Source organism: Panthera leo, chromosome D2 (genome assembly GCF_018350215.1).
Source record: "Panthera leo isolate Ple1 chromosome D2, P.leo_Ple1_pat1.1, whole genome shotgun sequence".
In the NCBI taxonomy this organism is placed as follows: Eukaryota; Metazoa; Chordata; class Mammalia; order Carnivora; family Felidae; genus Panthera; species Panthera leo.
The window spans coordinates 67,649,041-67,669,411 of NC_056689.1; the positions used below are offsets into that span (position 1 = coordinate 67,649,041).

At 45.7% G+C, this 20,371-nt stretch overlaps 1 long non-coding RNA gene across 2 annotated transcripts; it reads left to right on the forward strand.

Annotated features, from left to right (window-relative positions):
- Positions 1-119: 119 nt before the first annotated feature.
- LOC122202546 lies at positions 120-14,532 on the forward strand. Of its 2 annotated transcripts, none has more exons than XR_006194722.1 (3): positions 120-241; positions 4,240-4,351; positions 14,520-14,532. It is a non-coding gene; the product is annotated as an uncharacterized LOC122202546 (long non-coding RNA). The 2 variants fall into 2 exon arrangements; XR_006194721.1 differs by lacking the exon at positions 14,520-14,532 and adding an exon at positions 7,176-7,226.
- The last annotated feature ends 5,839 nt before the right edge of the window (positions 14,533-20,371 follow it).

A 20,371-nucleotide genomic window follows, 5' to 3' on the forward strand; every position in this document is an offset into this window, starting at 1 on the left:
GCTTGAACTCAGGAACTGTGAGATCATGACCCGAGCCGAAGTCTGACTGAGCCACCCAGACGCCCCTACCAACAGAAAAATTTTAGGTGAGGGCTGAGAAAAGTTGAAGGCGGCAAGTACGTGAGTTGTAAGGGCTGATGGAGCCATGGTGAATACTCATGAGATTTGACTGGGAGCCTCCTGGGAGCCAAGGCAAAAGGAGGAAGCAGTGTCCAGTACTTGGCTTTCCTTGTTAGAAGAAGTGTTCCAGGTGATTTGGGGAAATTGTTCTACTCGACTCTGTATTCTAGAATTCTCTTACGGGACTGTATATGATGTGGGCAGAGACACTGAGAGCCTTGGAAAAGATCCTTAGGTAGCTGGCAGCCGTACACAGGAGAACAGACCAGTGGATGATTTCTAGTCTGTGTGAACGGGTTCCTCATGTCAGGGTGACACTTCCCAGTGTCAAAAGACCTGATCTTTGCACATGCCTGCCTAGCCCACCTGAGCCAGTTGTGCTGGCTCAAATTTGTGGGGTTTCTTTTTTTTTTTCCAAACTGTTTTTCAAATTTCTCCTGGTACTTAGCTGATCTTCCAGGAGCCAAGTCCGTAGGACAAGGAGGAGGCTGCTGCTGTCATCCCTGTCACCTGCCACCCCAGCGTTCTGGGTGGGGATCCTGCTGGTCTGGGTTCTGGGAACACCTCGCAGACATCTACTCTTTGAGGTTCTCTGCTGGGTCTGACACCACCAGGAGGAAGCCCAGCCTGACTGGGAAGCGCCGACTCCTTCAGGCTGATCCTTGGGCCTCCGCAGACCTGTCTGATGAGGACCGACCCTGGGGAGGAGGGGTTCAGGGGGCACCTCCGGTTTGCAAGACAAGAAGGGAGAGAACTTTCCAGTTCAGAGGCAGGTCCCTGGGCTGAGAATCGGGACCCTTGGGTCCCTGTGTCAGAGCCGCAGTGAATTCACTCAGGCTTGGGCAAATGTCTACCTCCTGCCACCTCCATCTGCCCCTCTGCCCATTTGACCTGTGTCTTGTGCTTGCCTGAGGTTGTTGGAGCCAAAGCGAGACACGGAGGCCTGGGGGAAACGGCTCCCCGTCGGTCACAAGGGGCGGTGGTCTGTCTGTCCCAGTACTTCCCACAGCGCCAGTGCGACAGGCCCCAGGCCTGTCTGGAGATAGGGTGCTGTTCCCGTGTGCCCCCCCCATGCCCCCCGCCCGGCTGGGGCTGCATCTGTGGGTGCTTCCTCACTCGCCACCCCGGTCTCTGCATTCTGCCCCTTGGGTGCCTCCGCCGGGCGCCTCACCTCCTAAGGCCTGCATCATCTCCGCCCACTTCCCGCCCCCACAGCCACCGTTCTGGTTCAGCCCTGCTCCCTGCCTCATCCTCCCCAAACAGGCCCTTCTCAGCTCCTTGTTTTTACACGTGGTCTTCCCCCTGGCTGGAACACCCTTCCCCCGCTTGGAAACTATGACTTTCTTTAACATGCTAGGTGAGTGTTACCTTCTTTAAGAAGCCTTCCTTGACTCTCTTTGACCTCCTTACAGATGTTACGGCTCCCCTGCTGTGTCCCAGGACACGGTCCCTCTTTCACAGGTTGTCCTTGGGATCAGTTTATGGGTGGGGTCTACACTAGCCGGTGAGTCTCCAAGGGCAGGGAATGTGTCCCACCCCCTCTGCGCCTGCCACAGAATAGGTATCAGTGACTGTTAGTTGAAGGACTAAGCAGCCCCCTTGCCCATCCTCGTCTCTGAGCCCCTGGTCTCTGTTCAGTTACCAGCTGGCTGTAGGAGCAAGATGTGTCCTTGGAGTGGTACCAAGGGGCACCTGCCCCCTGCCCTTGGCTTTGTCCATCCTGCCCTCCAGGGTTCCCACCCACCCGGGACTGGGAGGCAGCTCTGGCTGTTGGAGACACAAGCCTGGCTTAGATTGCCGAAGTTTGGCCTTTCAACAGTTGGATTCTTCTATAGCCACAGAGCTGGGCTTCCTACGCCAGCTTCATCCCTCCGTGTCCCCAGGGGTGTCCCCTCTCCAAACCTATCTGTCCTCACTGTGCGTCCCCACCTAGCCAGGCCCACCCAGTTCTCAGGGACCTTCCGCAGGCAGGGCCGGGAACAAAGCACAGTTTATGACAGTTGTGTCAACACTGGGGGGATGGCCTGGGTTCACCCTGCTCCTTGGAAACCACGCCTGCCTGCCTAGTGCCTGCACCTAATCAGTGCCTCCTGAAGACGCAGGGGCTGCAGGGAACCTCCCTACCCCCTTCTCTCCTAGCATCTAGAAAACCCTACAGGCTTAGCCCAGTGAGTGGGGATTTCACAGCCCTGGAAGAGAGAGACCTTGGTCTAGATTGATCAGGCTAGCCAGATGATTAATAATTAAACCTGACCTGTTCCAGCCACACACACACACACACACACACACACACACACACACCCTGCAGCCAGGAGTCACCCGAGAACAGGGGCTGAGAAGGAAGCCGGGAAGCTCAGTGTGGGCGGCTCCCAATGCCCTGAGGGTGAACATAGCCTTTTAAGAGTCTCAAGGCTCCTCCTTCCCACCTGCCAGAAGTCCTACGAGTCCACTGCCCAACTAAAGCCTTCCCGACTTTTCCCACGGGCTCTGAGCAGGCCTCGGGCGATTCCTAGGGTGCAGCCAGCTTTGGTGGCTCTGCCCTGGGGTGGGATTTGCAGATCAGATTGGACTTGGGCTCCACCTGTGTTGACGCTAGATTTCCGCAGCTCCATTGTGAGTTCCTCCTGAGTGGCCTCTCCCCTTTCTTATTTATGTTCCCACTGCCCAGTGCTCTGCAAAGGGCCAGGCACACCCAGCAGGCCCAGCACCAGCTTCTCATCTGACCTGGGCACAGGGGCAGCGTTCAGCTCAGAGAAGGGGGATCTAGTCAGCCAGATGCATTCCACCCTCACATCAGGGACCCCCTAAGTTCTCTGAATGTCCTTCCCCAGCCACGAGAACCCTGAGACTCCGGGTAGCTGCTGGACAACGTGGAAGCGGAGAACCCCAACACCAGAACTCAGCCAGGCAGCCAGATTCTCCACTCTGCAGATTCATCGTTTTGGCTTCTCCCTTACTTGTCCCAAGGCCCTAGGGAAGCATGATCTCCTCCCTAAAGGCCACCTTCCCAAGCCACATCTCCCCAGAGCTGAGAGGCAGCCCCATCCAGTGGCAGCCATTCTTTTAGCATATTGACCAGCCTGCTGTGGTTAGTTCTGTTTGGGTAGGTGGGGAGGAGAGGGGTCTCCAGTCTCTGTGGTGTCCTAGCCTCAGGCCAGCCAGCCTGGCCCCCCTCCCTGGGCCTCTCCCATCCCAGGAAAGCAGGCCATCACCCTGGCCCTGCCTTCTCCCCTCCTGTTGATATGGGAGAGAGGACAGAAAGGCCTTGGCTAATTGTTTAAGCACAGGTACATATGTGCGCATGTGTTTGCACCTGCGTGCATGGGTGCATGCGTGTGTACATGCATGTGAAGCTTCTGGAAAGCAATGGTCACAGATGCAGGTTCAAAATCTGAGCCTTCCCAGGATGCTCTATCATATTTACACTCCAATCCTGCCCCTTGCCGCTTGGTACACCCATCTCTGTCTAGACCCACACTGTGATCTGCCTGTTCTCTCACTCCTGGCCCAAGAGTTATTCCTCTGGGACTATTCAGAGCCTCTCTCCTTCCTTGCTGAAGAAAACTCTACCTGCCAAACATTTGCCCCTTCTTTTCTCATTAGAGCAGGGCTGGGGGAGAATCAGAGGAGTGTGGCTAGTGTGTGTGTTCTTTATAGATGGCCGAGATTGATTCCCAGAGAGAAGAAGGAAGGAGGGAGAGGGAAAGAGAATGCATTCTCTGTGGGGAAGACGTCAGGGAGGCTCTGTCTTACCCTGGTGGAGAGTAGAGATTCCAAGATGGAGAGACAAAGAGGCTTCTAGCCGGCTGTACAGTATTAGAGAGTTAGAGACCAAAAGAAATGGAAGCAGGGATTTAAGGGCATGTTACTACAGATTACATATTTGATCTCATTGTCCTTTGAGTGACCCAAATAACATATTTTGTTTAATCTAAGACAGGATCCGTTGTAAATTTCATCTTTATTTCTTGTTCAAAAAGAAGGAAAAAACACCTGCCAATTAAGTTCTAACAAAGTATTCTTAGCTAATTATTTGTTAGATGCAGCCTGACTTCAGGAATGTCAAAACGTGAAAAACTGCAAGTGTTTAAATATATGAATATGGTACTTTTACTTTAGAGTCTTCAAAATTCCACGACCTGCTGGGATTTATTCTGACTGCAGTCGCATATGTGCTTGTCCCCAGCTCCACCCCCACCCGTTCCAGGGAAGGACATTGATTCTCATCCTGGTAAGCTTCACTACATACGCCTGGCACATCGTAGGGACACATTTACTCAATTAAATTTTATGGAGCAACCACATATTCTCAGGGGGGCTGCAGTCAGAGCCTCTCCAAATGTCTTCGTAAATATTTTCACTTAAATGGCAATCTGAAAGATGGCTAGACAGGGGTGCACACACACAGGCACGCACCGCAGTCTGGAAATCTGGATTGCCAGATGACCTGATTTCAGTCCTCCTGTGTGTGTGTGTGTGTGTGTGTGTGTGTGTGTGTGTTTATGAGGGCCTTGGTGTCAGTGTACCAATTATTCCCATTATCTCAGGCTCTTGGGGAAAGCCTAGATGGGGACTCCACACACAACACGCGTTTGTGCATGCTGCGAGGAGAAGGGGGAGGTTTTGCAGTGGTTTTAAGAAAGAAACGCTCTCAAGGCACCCGGGTGGCTCAGTCAGTTAAGGGTCCAACTCTTGATTTCAGCTCACGTCATGATCTCACGGTTCATGAGTTCAAGTCCTGCATCAGGCTTCATGCTGACAGTGTGGAGCCTGCTTGGGATTTTCTCTCTCTCTGTCTCTCAAAATAAACAAACAACAACAAAAAAATGCTCTCAAGTAATTGAGAGCATGGGGACAGATCAGATTGCCTACTGAGAAGAAGGGAGGTTTTATGACAGCATCCCCGAAGACTGCCATCATTTAAGGATGCGCAAAGGAGTCTAAGAAAAAGCAGCCAGAGGGGCACCTGGGTGGCTCAGTCGGTTGAGCGTCGGACTTCGGCTCAGGTCATGATCTCACAGTCTGTGAGTTTGAGCCCCACATCCAGCTCTGTGCTGACAGCTCAGAGCCCGGAGTCTGCTTCAGATTCTGTGTCTCCCTCTCTCTCTGACCTTCCCCCGTTCATGCTCTCTCTCTGTCTCAAAAATAAATAAAGATTGAAAAAAATTTTTTTAAATAAAAAGCAGCCCAAGAATCTCCCAGGAGGAAACCTGGGAGAATATGCCATTGAGCAGACCCAAGAAAGAGGGAAGAGGTGGCCATCGAAGGTGAATAGTTGAGCTGATTATCTATAATCCTGTTAGATAGATGATAGATAGATAGATAGATAGATAGATAGATAGATTCAGTCATTCTGGGAATAAACATGTAGAAGATGCAGGGTGTTCAGTGGTAAATGTGGAGAAGGCTGGACAGGTAGAATTGCCTTTGAACCAATGCCATTTTAAAACTGCAATGACTTGTGTGCCATAATCTCTGTCGATTTATGTATGGATAGTGTAGACAGTTGTCCTCCATCCCCAGCTTCTGACACGTGGATCCCCTCTGCCTTGCTCCACCCCTTACCCCTGGGGGCCCACTAGGTTCCATTTCCTGAGTCAAGCCTGACCAAGATAGGAAACATAAACAGTCACACTCCACTGTTGTTGAAGGGGGCCACAGTAGAACACTGCCCCTGTAAACACACACACACACACACACACACACACACACACACACACACACACACAGAGTTTGACCCAACCCAAGCTTAGCTTACATGGTCCTGCCTGCTGGGCTGAATTAATGTGCTTCCAAACTGTCTGCAGGTCCTGGTGTCCTCAGGGGCTGGGCTCTTGCATGGGTGCCTTCTCCTCAGCTGTGATCCATTTTCCTGCCTGACCCTGGCCTCAGGCTCCCTCGGGAATAGGACTGTCCCGTAGCCCAGACATTTATTGTCAAACTTCTTTTACCCTATTGAACTGTACAGGGTTGTTTTGCCTGTGTAGTATCCCTTCCCTCCTCTGCAGGTGAGGGAACCGCTCCTTGTGAGACCCCATTGGCTGTGATTTGGGTGGGCTGATCTGTCCCATCCTTCTCAGGGTAAAGGGATTTTTTTTCCAATTTAATACATTATTTACTTTGAGGGTAAAGGGATTTTTTGGGGTATAATCTCCCTGCATGATCTATGAATCGGAATCCAGCAGCTCCTTTTCCTGCCATCTTTCCTACAAACCTTTACATATGGGAGTTAATATCTTCTCTGTGACTTTTGGCAGAACCGTCCAAAACAAACAAACAACAACAGCAACCGCAAAATAGGAAAACAAAATGAAACCAAAACCCACCATACTCCAATTCTGGGATTGCTATCTGTAAGTCTGTGGTTCTGTAGATCCCTGAGGGTCCTGAGATCATTTCAATGGATTCATAAGGTCAAAACTGTTTTTATAATAATATTGAGCTTTCATGTGCCTTTTTCTCCAAGTTGACATTTTCACCAAGAGTGCAAGCACAGTGTTAGACAAAATTACTGATATGTTGGCCTGAATCAATGTCGTGGCACCAAAGTGAACTTGTAGCCATTGTATCCTTCATTGCCACACATGTGCAGGGAAAACAAAGCCAGTTTCACTTAAGAAATCTCTTGATGAAGCAGTAAAAATTATTAACTTTATTAAGCCTTAACCCTTGCGTACACACGTTTCTAATATTGTGATGTGATGAAATGGAAAGTACCCATAAAGCTTGGGGGAGCCGTGAAGATACACCACTCAGACCTCCCACTAGGGGAGCATCTGCTGTTCTCTGAATCCACCGCCATGTTCTTGCCACGGCCACGCTTCTCTCCGTCTGCTCCCAGCCAGTGATCATGCATCAACACAAGTTCATTCTTGACATGGGATTCCAACACCGGGTGACTTTGGCTTGAAGACCCTTCATTGGCCCGACTGAATCTTTGTTGAACTCTACACTGCAATGTGAGACGTTTCTTCTCTCCTTCCCCCGGGTTAGACCAGTATGGTGGGCCAAAGAGTCTCCTTGCTTCTCTACCTCTTGCTCTTTTTCCTTCACAGGTGATCTCCCCATCATGCCCATCTAATCTCTCCTTGGGATCTGTTCCTGAGAAGTCCTACATGTACATAAAGCTCTTCTACTGCATAACAAAATACTACGATTGTCTCATGAAAACCACCCATGTGATCGTTTGCGCCGTGAGTTGAGCCAGTGACTTTTTTCATAGAATACCATTTTGGCTGAAAAGAATGGCTGACTGGCAGACTGTGGTTATTCAGACTTGGTATGGGGCAGACATTTCCTCAGAAATGAACGAAGTGGGCTTGCCATTTCAAGGAAAACAAATGACAGTTTTGTTGTCAACAATAAAATTTGAGCGCTGAAGCACAAATTGGAATTTTGAAAAGTCCTGTATCTTCACCATGAGCTCAATGGTTTCCCCATGCTCACAGGCTTTTCTGGTGAGATAGGGGGTGATACTAAATGATGGGATATTGTGTAATGAGATGGGTCAACATTGGAAGATTTGCAAAACTCAGTGAACCAATGCTTTTCAAATAGCCCATCCGTGATGTTTTAAAAATCATTCACGGGTAGAAGTCTTATTAAAGTGAAGGACAGATCAATGGATTTTATTTTATTTTACTTTTTTTTAGATTTTTTTTATTTTTAAGTAATCTCTTCACCCTACATGGGGCTTGAACTCACAACCCCAGGATCAAGGGTCGTGTGCTCCACTGACCCAGCCAGCCAGGCACCCCAGATCAATGAATTTTAATGTAACAGACTATGAAAAGTTTATTGATATGGCTTCAGATTCCCCATTGCTATGACTACCCTTTAGTAACTACTTCAAGGTCCTTCTAGACAGACTAAGAATCTAGACCTTCCCTTCGAGGTCCTTCTAGACAGACTAAGAATCAAATTGACATGAGACAAATTAACAGAAGAAAATCAAATGTAGTAGTATACGTACAAGGAATCCATACAAACATGGGAATTCCAAAGATAGGCAAATGAGGTATATATGTCATTCTGAACAAAAAAGAAGGAGGTAGGGGTCTGGATATCCAAAGGGAAAGAATACAATCCTTAGGAAGAATGAAAAAGAGTAAATGTTTGGTGAACAAATGTTTGCTGGGCCACTCAGAAACAATGGAAAAAAACAGAGGACTTTGACCAAACAGGGCTTGCCAGGTTCCTCTCTGGCCTATACCTAGTTCTGATCATAAAGCAGTGATCTACGGTGATAGCTCTCTTCTTGGAAAGGGTCCTCTTTCTAAATTCTCTTTAGGCCATTGTTGGAGGTAAAGAACTTTTCCGGAATCTCCTGGGTTTTGATTGCTTTTTAACTCAAGATAATCTTTATGCTAAAGTGGCCCATCCTGGGGCAGCCTGCCCTTGGCCCCCAGTACTACCATTGAATTTTGGTGTGGTATCCAAAAAGCATTACCACAATGATCTGAAAAAGTTATTAAAATATTCTTCCCTTCTCTACCCACATATCTTTGTGAGGCCAGATTTTATTCACATACTTCAACCAAAACAACATATTGCAACAAAATGAATTCAGAAGTATATAGGAAAATCCAGCTATCTTCTCTTAATCCTAAAATTAAAGAGATTTGCAAAAATGTAAAAACAATGACACTCTTCTTAGTAAATACTGTTTGTTCTGCAAAATATTATTTCCTCATAAGAATGTGTTCTTTAAATTCACATGTAATACATTTCTTATTGTTTTTTTAAATGAATTATGCATGTTTTAAAATTTTTCTCAGTTTTATTTGCTACTGTAGTTAAATATTTATAGCTAGAGTGCACATAATCAGGGACACTTAGACGGTTAAGTATCTGATTTTGGCTCAGGTCAAAACCCTGTTTTTCTCTCTCAAAAATAAATAAATGTTAAAAAAAATTTTGTTTAATGTTTATTTACTTTTTGAGGGGAGAGAGAGAGAGTGAATGTGAGCAGGGAAGGGGCAGAGAGAGACACAGAGACAGAATCTGAAGCAGGCTCCAGGTTCTGAGCTGTCAGCACAGAGCCCGGCCCAGGGCTCGAGTTCACGGGCCATGAAATCATGACCTGAGCCAAAGTCGGACACTCAACCGACTGAGCCACCCAAGCTTCCCCAAAATAAATAAATATTTAAAAAAAATTTTTTTAGAGTGCACATAATCAGAAGTTCTTTGGGGTCCTACATTATTTGAAAGAGCTACTAGAGAATGACTGTTTATAAGGTTAGACAGACAGCTGTCCTTTTGTCATCATGTGGCAAGAAGCTGCCTGAAAAGGAAGGCAAGCAGAACTGAGAAACAGAGTCAGAGTCCAGATATATAAATATTTGGACCAAATTCCTGGGTGGCATGCCTGCAACACTGAAGAAGACATTCCAATTATGAAAGGCAATGACTTGTTTGCTTTGCGTTAGCTGCAATGAGTTGGAATTATGTCACATGCAACCAAGGATACTGAACAATAGCCCCATTTGTCCGATGGGCTGGCCCAAGGCTCCCTGTCCTTGACTCCTGCCTAAACTGGATGCCCCTGGACTCTGTACTTTTTGTTGTTTTTAATTGATAAATGTTTAATTTTTAAAAACCTGTCAACTAGTCTCCTGTAATTCAACTAATCTCATATGTAGGTATATACATTTTATTGTAATGTGGGATTCTTATAATGTGGATTGGGACCTCTAAAGCCCCAGAGACCCTTAAAATGTCCCTCCTCCCCATTACTTTCTTGATCTGTCACCACTGACTTTATAATGGGCCTATATACAATATCATCTGTAATGGGACCCTCCACCCTATATATCTTGCCACCTGCCATCATCCCAGTACAAACATTCACGTGCACATGAATCACCTTAGGGATCTTACAAAATGCAATAGGCCTGAGATTGTTCATTTTTAACAGGTTCCTGGGTGCTCCCCTCTGCTTCTGGTCCATGCCTAGAGTGCTGTGTGTCAGTAAACTCATTATTCTCAGGTTTGACGCTTTCAGTTTGTACTCTTCCTTGAGTCCCAAAGGCCCAGAACATGCAGTGAGTTGTGCTTTTATTAATCCAGGAGCTTTAATTGGGCAAGCTTTGAAACTGACAAGTGGCATGAGCCACTTGGCCAATGACAACCCGGTTAACAGCCTACCATCCCTATTTTTAAAGTCAAAGTAATTGTATGCACCCAACATAAAAAGTCAAATAGTGCTAAAAGGTTTATTTTAAAAAAGGACACTTCCGGGATGACTGGGTGGCTCAGTCAGTTAAGCGTCTAACTTTGGCTCAGGTCATGATCTCACAGTTTGTGTGTTCGAGCCCTGAGCCCCGCAGCATCGGGCTCTGCACTGATAGCTCAGACCTTGGACCCTGCTTCGGGTTCTGAGTCTTCCTCTCTCTGTCCCTTCCCCTCTCTCTGTCTCTCTAAAATAAATAAACATCAAAAAAAATAAATAAAAAATAAAAAACGGCACTTTCTTGTGCCTCCCCACCTCCCACCGGCTCCCAACCACTCTCCGTTGTTTCAGCTGTTCCTTCAGATATTTCACTCCATGTTTCTAAATAATATGCATACATTCATTCTTGATAAGTGAATTTTAAACACTATTGACTTCCTTGGATGATTCGATAATTTTAGCTTGCTTACACTCTTCTGAACCTCCCTTCCTCCCATTCCAAATGGATATTTGTGTTTTTATTGTAGTTAAGTAGATATGAATCACTCGTGAGCCAAGTAGCAAACTGATCACATTCCCTTTCTTATATATATATTTTGTTAATCATTACCTCTTTCCGTTGTTGTTAGTTTCCTTCAAACTCATGGATAGGTCTTCTCATTCTATAACTAAGATTTTCCACAGGGTCAGATAATCTCTTGGTTCCTTGGGTTTTTTTGTTTTTTGCTTTTTGTGTTTTGCTTTTTTGCCTGGAGCTTCCCCCCAAGACTCTTTATCCTCTTCTGTCCCTTCATCCAGTTCAATTGGAACCACTTGCCCTCTGGACTTCCCTTACCTGTTGTCCCTGCCATCATCCTAGATGCCCTTTGGATCTCTCCTATCTTGTATCTCCTGTTTTCTGGAGCTCATACCTTTCTCTTTGTTTATTTGCTTTTGTTTTCAGCAGAACATACATTCAAATAGCTCCTAGAAAGCCTGAGAGGTAATAATTCTGGAATTTTGTGATTCTTGAAATACTTCTAACATTGGTTGGGAGTCTGGCCTAGTAGAAATTTCTGGGTTGAAAATCATTTTCTTTTTTTTTTTTTTAATTTTTTTTTAACATGTATTCATTTTTGAGAGTGAGAGAGACAGAGCACGAGTGGGGGAGGGGCAGAGAGAGAGGGAGACACAGAATCAGAAGCAGGCTCCAGGCTCCGAGCTGTCAGCTCAGAACCCAACGCAGGGCTCGAACTCATGGACTGCAAGATCATGACCTGAGCCGAAGTCGGACGCTCAACCGACTGAGCCAGCCAGGCACCCCGAAAATCATTTTCATATGGAATATCGAAAGCATGACTGCATTGTCTTCTCACTTCCAATGCTGCTTTTGCAAACTCCATGCTATTCTTATAACAGATCCTTTGTGTGTGATCTGATTTTTTTTTTTTTTTTTTACCCTCCCTGGAAGCTTTTAGTGTCTTTCTATCCTCAGAGTTTTACATGTAACTGTGCTGTACCTTGGTGTGGGCCTTTAAAAAACTTTTTTTTTTTTTTTAGATTTATTCTACTGGTTTCTTTCTGCCTGGAGACCTATGAATGTTGTACTTTGACCTCTCTGCCACCTACCCTAAGGCTATCTCTGCAACTGGGTCAGTTTTCCCAGCTGCTGAGCACTAGCCTCTCTGGCCTGTTCTGAGGGAGGGAGCTGAGCAGCAGGGAGTTGAATGACAGCCCTGTGAACCCTGTGCTGTCCATGCTGTGCCCTGTAGTTACAGAGATCAGGTCCATCAGTCAGAAAACTCCAGGGCACCTTGGATAAATAGTCTGTGTGAGTGGTCCTGCTAAAGCCATTCAGTGCACAACCTACACGCCTCTACCCGGTGATCCTGAGAGCCATGCTCCCCAAACTGTGTTCCATGGGATTCTGGTGCCGCAGGATGCTCCTCACAAAAAGGACGTCGTAGTTAAACCAGCCTGTGAAGGCTGCCTTCTCTACATGCCTCGCTTGGAGATTCTCAGTGGAAATCTGCATGCTAACGGTTCTAAAGTCTTAGAATAAAGTAACATGATTGACTTCATTTAATCTCTTCTTTCCCCAACTACTTTACCATTTGAATCATGTTAATTCAAGAAAAGTTAGTAATATGTCACAGAATACTGAACTTTAGCAAATGTCATTGCTAAACTCCATGAGAGCAGAAACTGTCAGTTTTATTTTCTGCAGTGGGCCCGGGGCCTAATACAGTGCCCGGGACATAACAGGCCCCTGAAAATGATCTGTTGAGTAAACTAACGAGTCAGTGAATGATCGATGCTTTCACAAGTCCCTGATCTCCTTCGTTCTCTCTATATTTACAAGAAGTGAGGTCCCCTTAGTGCATTTTGCCATTTTGCTAGCATTGAATTCTGTGCTGTGGTCAGTTGTCTCTTCCAAATGATAGGTTTTTCAGGATGCAGTGAGATTTTAGATATTGAAATTTGTTCCCTCTGTGCACAGGGCTGGACTAGCACAACTGTTTCCCATTAACACAGGCGCTCTGAGGCCTCCCTCCGCTCCGTGGTTTGGGCTGGAGAAGAAACACAGGCAAGCCCTTCCCAGCGGTTTTCATGTGGTTGGCAAAGAGCTAACGCCACAGCCTTGGGAAAGGAAGGGCTTACAGCTCTTCTGACTCTACTCTCTGATCCTAGGCGTTTGGGCAATAACGAAGCTCCTGATACCCTTCTCGGGAGCTGTCAGGCTCAGCCTACATGTCCTCCTTTGGAAAAGAAAGGGCACCAAGAAAGGGAGTGAAAATGTCTGGGAAATGTCAAGATTTTGAAAGTGTAGGATTTAGGGAGCTGAGGTGAGAGAGTGAGGATATCCTAATTTCTTTAAAAAAAATTTTTTTTTAATGTCTATTTATTGTTGAGAGAGAAAGAGAGAGAGACAGAATGTGAGTGGGGAGGGGCAGAGAGAGGGAGAGACAGAGACAGAGACAGAATCTGAAGCAGGCTCCAGGCTCCGAGTTGTCAGCACAGAGCCCAATGTGGGGTTCGAGCTCACAAACGACGAGATCATGATCCAGGTGCCCCAAGAGTATCCTACTTTCTATTATCTTCAAGTGCAGGAATTAGCAAACTACATCCTGAAACCAAACCCAGCCCACTCCCTGTTTTTATACTGTCCATGGGCTGAGCTTCATTGGAAAAAAAAAATTAAAAGAATAATATTTTATGAAAATTATATGAAATTCAACTTTCATTTTCAAAGAATATATACATATCTCATTACCTATCAGCATTAACAGATGAATGTTTGCAATAGATTTTGATGATAGAAGACATTGACTTTGGAAAAAGATTTTTTTTACGCTTTTTTATTTAAACAATCTCTGTACCAAACGTGGGGCTCAAACTCACGACCCCAAGATCAAGAGCCACACGCTCTACCAACTGAACCATCCAGGTGCCCCAGAAAACACTGACTTTGAAACCCAATTAGGTGAAATGTTATTCCTCAAAAACAAAATTTATTCTTCTCATTAGGAGACCTGTATTATAAAAAAATATATACTCTATTATGATTATTGTGTTTAAATGTTATTACTAAAAATCTCATTAGAAATGTGTTATCTTTGGCTTTTTAAGTACCTATACAATAGCCTCAATTTTGCCTCTTGTCTGCAAAGCCTAAACTATTTACTGTCTGACCCTTTACAGAAAAAGTTTGCTGATCTTGCTCAAGTGGATTATCTACTGCGTTGGAATGACTTAAGCTGCCATATGTGGCTGGGGAGAAGGGAGTTTAAATAGATTCATCTAGTAGTCATTCAGTCAACAAGTTCTAATGTTAGCCTCCTATGTGCTGGGCCCTGAATGTACGATTGGTGGACAAAGCTGCCATGGTCCCTGCCCTCAGGGAGCTTATAGTCCAGACTCAGAGCACTGGAAATTCACCAGCCTGCGTGTGCATGTCTGTAAGGATATGCTAAGTCAGTGACCCCTGACAGCTTTAACGTCTCAACTTGTCAGTAGGTCACCTTGGCCAGGGCACAGCTGCCCAGAAGTGCTCTGTTGAGAAGTTCTGGAAGGGTGTATAAGGAAGGCAGGATCAGGTGAACACCACGAGACTAGTGAGGGAGAAGCCAAGTCCGGGAAAGTCAACCAGGATAGGGTTGCCCTGTCATATTGGTTCAGGCAAGAGGCCAGAGAGCCAAAAGCAGAGATGGCTTCAGAGTTACTCATAGACTTAATCCTGCCTGCCTAGGTCCCAAAGAGCCTGAAGAACCCTGCAAGCTATTCTTGCAGAGAAGCCTGGCAAAGAACATGGAAAGAACATGGGCTTTGGGGCCACGTGAACCTCATCTGGAGTCCTGGTTCTGCCACTCAGTAGCAACTCTGTCATCTGAACTTGGCAAGTCACAACTTCTATGTACCAAAGTAACCTTACATGTAAAGTGAACGTAGTAATTGATCTATTTAAAAATATGTAAAGAGGAAAGTAAAAGTCCTCATCTTCACCAGTCAAATCCCCCTCCTCAGACATGCATTATTAATATTTTGGTTCAAATACTTCCAGACTTTTCCCTAGGTTTATACTGCACAGATATATATGTATACACATGCATCTATTTACAAACCAAATATTACTGTACATACTGGTCTGTAACTTGATCTATTTCTGTTCAACAATCAATCATAGGGGTGCCTGGGTGGCTCAGTCAGTTAAGCAATTGATTCTTGATCCCAGCTCAGGTCATGATCTCATGGTTTGTGGGACTGAGCCCTGTGAGGGGCCCTGAGCTGACAGAGCAGAGCCTGCTTGGGATTCTCCCTCTCCCTCTCTCTACCCCTCCCCAGCTTGCACATGCACACGTGTGGGCTCTCTCTCAAAATAAATAAACCTAAAACATCTATTATATACATCACTTTAGGTCCATACATATAAAATATGACTCTTTATACCAACTCCATAGTGCTCCTTCATATAGCTAGGTGGCAATTAACACAACCTACTGATGGAAATTTGGTCAGTTCTGATGTTTTTCTGTTATCAAACGTGCTGCAACTGACGGGGATACTTATGAATCTATGTTATTGCTTCTGTAGGAGAGAGTCTTGAAAGTAGAATTGCTGGGTCAAAAAGTACACGTGTGGAAAGTACACACATTAGATTCTAACAAATCACCTACTTCCCAGAGGTGTGCCCTTTGCACTTGGACTTGCAGTCGATAATATCACGTGCTTACACATATCCTTATAAGCACCGGGTTCCATTAATTTTTTAGTCTTTGTATTTCCTTGACAACAGTAAATTTGAACATCTTCTTATGTTTATTGGCCATCTGCCTTTCTTCTGTGAATTCTTTGTTTATATTCCTTGCCTATTTTTCTATTTGGATGTTTGAGCTGTTCTTCCCGGTAGGCATTTTTTTGTACATTAAGTGTCTGTTGGCAGAAAGAAAGGACATTGTGTTTTGCAGCTCAGTTAAATGTCTTGAATATCTTACCCAGGTCTACTATTTGGCTTTAAACTTTATGCTGTTTTTCATCATGTAGGAGTTTTAAATGTTTCAGTATTCAAACGTGTATTTTTTTTTTTTTTTCTGGTTTCTGGGTTTCCTGTCTTGCTTAAGAAGTCATCCTACCCTGATGTTACATAATTGGTCTCCTTTGTTATCTTATCATCTTTTTAAGGCTTCATTTATTTATATTCATATTGTTAATATTTTAGGAATTTCTATTTGGAGTAGATGAGGAATGTATGTTGATGATGTGTCTCTGAGGTTTTTCTTCTCTCATCACTTTGAATGCATTCAGGGACCCATAATTTTTTTGAGCCAAAAAGGCCTGTGTGCTGTGTGTTCCTATAAATGTACTCATTCCGAAGAACAATTCCACAACTTGTTAATACAAATGTTAATACTGGTTATTTCTGTGTGATGGGATTAAAGATGCTTTTAATTGTTCTGTCTTGTCATATGTATTTTCTTGTTTTTTTTTTTTTTTACAATTTTTTTTTTTTGGTAAGTAGGCTCCACACCCAATGTGGGGCTTGAACTTAAGACCCTGAGATGGAGAGTCACATGCTTTACCAACCGAGCCAGCCAGGCGCCCCTCATTTCCTCTATACCTAGCATAGAGCCCGATCAGAGGTAAAAGTGTGGGGCTTAATTGGTTAAATTTCTCCACCGGCCCCCAGTATTCATGTGGACCTAAAGACAACAGCTTGGCTCATTGAAAAGGACATTTTCCCTAGTCAGAAATTTTATTCCCTGCCCCCCCCCCCCCGCCCTTTCTCCCACAGCGGGTATGCCACACATGTTGAGAACGTGAATAAAGGCAAAACAAATTTGCATTCCAGGCTAACTCACCAATAAACATGTTTGTTAGTACCGTTGCTAAATAGTCAGTGTTCGAGAATGATTTGAGACCAAGGGGTTTACTCCCCACTATCCCAATTGTTAATTTGGATAGGGTTTCATACCTTTTCGGGAGCTTCTCCGTTCCTATTATTTGATTTGATCCTGGGCTCCAAACACTGGTATGCAGAGAACAGGTATGACTGTGCCCTCCAGAGCACTCCCGGATTATATACGTCTTTCCCAATGTCTGAACGTTCAGAATACCAAAGAGTTTTCCTTTTAAGCACCGATACTTTATTAACTTAAAACGTTTGGAAGGAGATTTTCCTAAAATAATCGTCTATAGAGCCCTGCTTTGCTAAGTCCTTGAAAGTAGCCTTTATCACACTCGGCTGCTAGGCACGATGGCCCTTAGAGCTACTGACACATGTAAATGTGTTTGCCATAGTACTAAATGGCTTGTGTGGTTTTTAAAGATCTAGTTTCTGCCCTATGGTATTTCTTTTCCCTTCCTTGCTCTCTTGGTTGCCTTCAGTGTTTTTGTCAGTCATCAGTATGTCTATCTCTAACAGACCAACCCCTGCTAATCAATTGTTTGTCATCTGTGGTATGCCAGGAAGCCAGAAAACCAAGCCATATTCTCATTATACGTAAACTAAAGAAACCCAGGCTCCAGGAGAAGATCTTCGAGGGCTTTTCTCCACGTAAAGAACATGAGATAGACTGACAGAGTAATTTCTTTTGATTACCCAGAACTGTTTGGGGATTTTTCTTCCTGGTTGGCACATTGCTAAAAGCATTGGTTGTACTTTACAGATTAGGAAACGGATGCCAATGAGACAAGGTGACTCAGTCAAGGTCACATGGTAGCTGAGTGGCAGAAAAAGTCCTAAAACCTGAGGGAGCTTCCTCACCTCCATGGCCCTGTCAGGTTCAGACTTGTACTTTTTTTTTTTTTTTTTTATAAAGCAAAAAAAATTTTTTAAGTTTGTTTTCAGAGAGTAGAGAGAGAGAGACAGAGCACATGAGTGGGGGAAGGGCAAAGAGAGCAAGGGAGAGAGAGAATCCCAAGCAGGCTCTGCACTGCTTGTGCAGAGCCCAGTGTGGGGCTTGAACCCACAAACCGTGAGATCATGACCTGAGCCGAGGTCAAGGGCCAGCCACATAATCAACTGAGCCACCCAGGGGTCCCTTGTACATGCTTTCTTTGATGAGCCAAGTGGCAGGAGCCTGGTTGGGGCAGACCTCACCATTGCCTCTTCTGTGTTTCTTGCCAGAAGTGTGGGCCCACTGCAGACCTCTGTTTCTCTGGGAGATTTAACCAAACCCACTACCCACCTGGACCCCTTTTGCTAATATGGAGCCTGGTAAATTGCTGTGTTTACATCCAGAAGGCTAGTTTATTGCTGCTCGGCACTGGAGAGGATTGTTCAATCTTATCTTCTCTGGATAGTGATGTACTGAGGGCTGCTCAGTTCTGACCTAGATTGCAAATTAGCCGCAAAACACCTAGTCCTGAGTACACATGCACACACGCACACCCATACACACACTTCTCAGGGAAATTAAGCCAACTGCAACTCACTGACACATCCTTTCCTCAACAGGCCGACTCCTTCCCAGAAGGCTGTGAGCTGGGCCAAGGCAAACTGGCAGAGCAGCAAGGTCCCGGGGCGCTGTGTTTATTGAGCCAGGACCATTTCCCGGAGCTGGATGCTTGCCTCCTGTCCCATATGCCTCAATCTCCTATCTTTCGTGCAAGGAGAAGGCTGGCTGAGAGGACCCAGAGGAGAGAGAGAGTGGGCATCGGGCTGCGGTACAAAGAATAAAGGTCAGCTTTCAAACCACTACATGTTTCAAACCCTGAGTTCAGAGAACAAAGACCCTGTAAAATGGTGGAACTGGAGTCTTTCTCTGTTAGAAATTCCACAGTGGTTGCTTTGGTTGGTGGAGGTCTAATGAACTGCTCCAGCCCCCATGGCTCTGAATCTGCCCACTGCCCTCGTCAGAAGCCTTTGATGGCTCCCAACAGTCTGGCCCCATAATGTCCAAACTATCATTCAAGACCTTTTATGGATTGGCCACGGTTTTACCGCCCTCTCAGCCCAGAATCACCCTCTTTCTGCTCTCAGCCTTTGCAGTCTTATCTGTACCCCTCCTAATACACTTATCACTTCCCACTGCACACTATACTTATTTTTATGGGTCTTATCATCCCTACTGGTCTAGTCTATGAGCTCCTTAAGGGCAGGGTCTATGCTTATCTTTGTACCCGGAGTCCTTAAAACAGTACAGGATGTCATGGGGTGTTCAATAAAATTTGTTGAATTAAACCAGGAACTCTCCTACAGGGCTGAGTTCACTCTGAGAGAAACAGGACATCCAGTGTCTCATCCACTGTCCCATGAGCAGGAAGGACACCTCCAACCCAGCTTGCATAGAGAGCATTTGAGATAGAAACCTCAAGGGCTTGTGGCCCAGCCCTTGCATTTCAGAGATAGGGAGACTCAGACCCAAGCACTGGGTTAAGAACAGTGGATGTTTTCATTTCATTTACAGCTGAGAGAGCTGAAGGATCTCCCAGCGGAAGCTACTTTCCTAAAGCCAGACAGGTAGAAGGTGGTAGAGCTGGGATTTAAACCTGGGAATGCCTGACTCCACACCCATTTTCTGTTGTGAAGGCCCCTCTCCCCCCAGCCCCTGAAAATTCGGTTTTCCTGCTGTTTCCCAGAAAAGGGCTCTGGCTAGCCAAGGCCAGGGAGGGTTCAGACACTGAGGCAGGCAGCATTTGGCTCCAGTCCAGCCTGAGCTCCGTGGCTGGAGAAGCTATTTATGAATTCTGCCCGTCCCAGGTCTGGCAGCGCAGCTACCTCAGCTGGGTCTTTTCACAGAAGACCCGTCAGGCAGGTAGCAGAACATCACACAGAGCCTTTGTCTACAGGACACAGTGTTTTCCTCTGAGAAGTTTGTGTTGGCCCCGCTGGTGGGGGCAAGGGAAGTAGAGGCCTCCAGCCTTCTGCCCGCAGGGCACTGCTCCAAGGGGGCAAAGCTTGTGGCTCCCGAAAGTGAAAAGGTCAGAGGGAAGGAAAGGGAACTTGAGAGGAACCCAAGTAGAAACTCAGGAGAGGAACAGTCCGGGTGGTACTCAGGACAGTGGATTAGGAACTGCACAAGAGTAAATCGGGTTTTACATTGCCAGGCCGCAGAGGGCAGGGGAAACAGTTCAGGCTAATAGGTCACTGGGGGCCAAATCCTGCCCCTTGCTGCTTGTGAGGTCTCAGGCAATTTTTTGATCTTTCCGAGCCTCAATTTCCTTATCTGTTGTGTGAGGGAATTATAAAAATATCTTGCTGGGTGTGGTGAGGACCAGACACCTGGGAGGGTGCCAGGCACAGTAGTCACTCAACAAATGGTGGGGTCTTTATGAAATTTTGTAAACATTCCCTCAGTTTCCAGATTTAGGAGCTAATAAAGGACGGGGCTGCAGAGAACACCCGGGTAACGGTGTCAGATGACTGTTGACTGAGAAAAGGAAACGAAATCACCATGAATAGACCCACATTTAGAGGAACTCTGTCCCAGAAACAGTTGGGGGGAAGACGATCTGCTTCTAATCAGGGAGCAGCCAAAGGAAGAACTGTGGAATTTAGAGTTGTTGACCCATAAATGTTTTAAAGTCAGCATGTGTATGTGTGCATGGGGTGTATGTGTGTGTGTGATATTTGTATGTATTGTGTGGTCTGTACATGTGTGT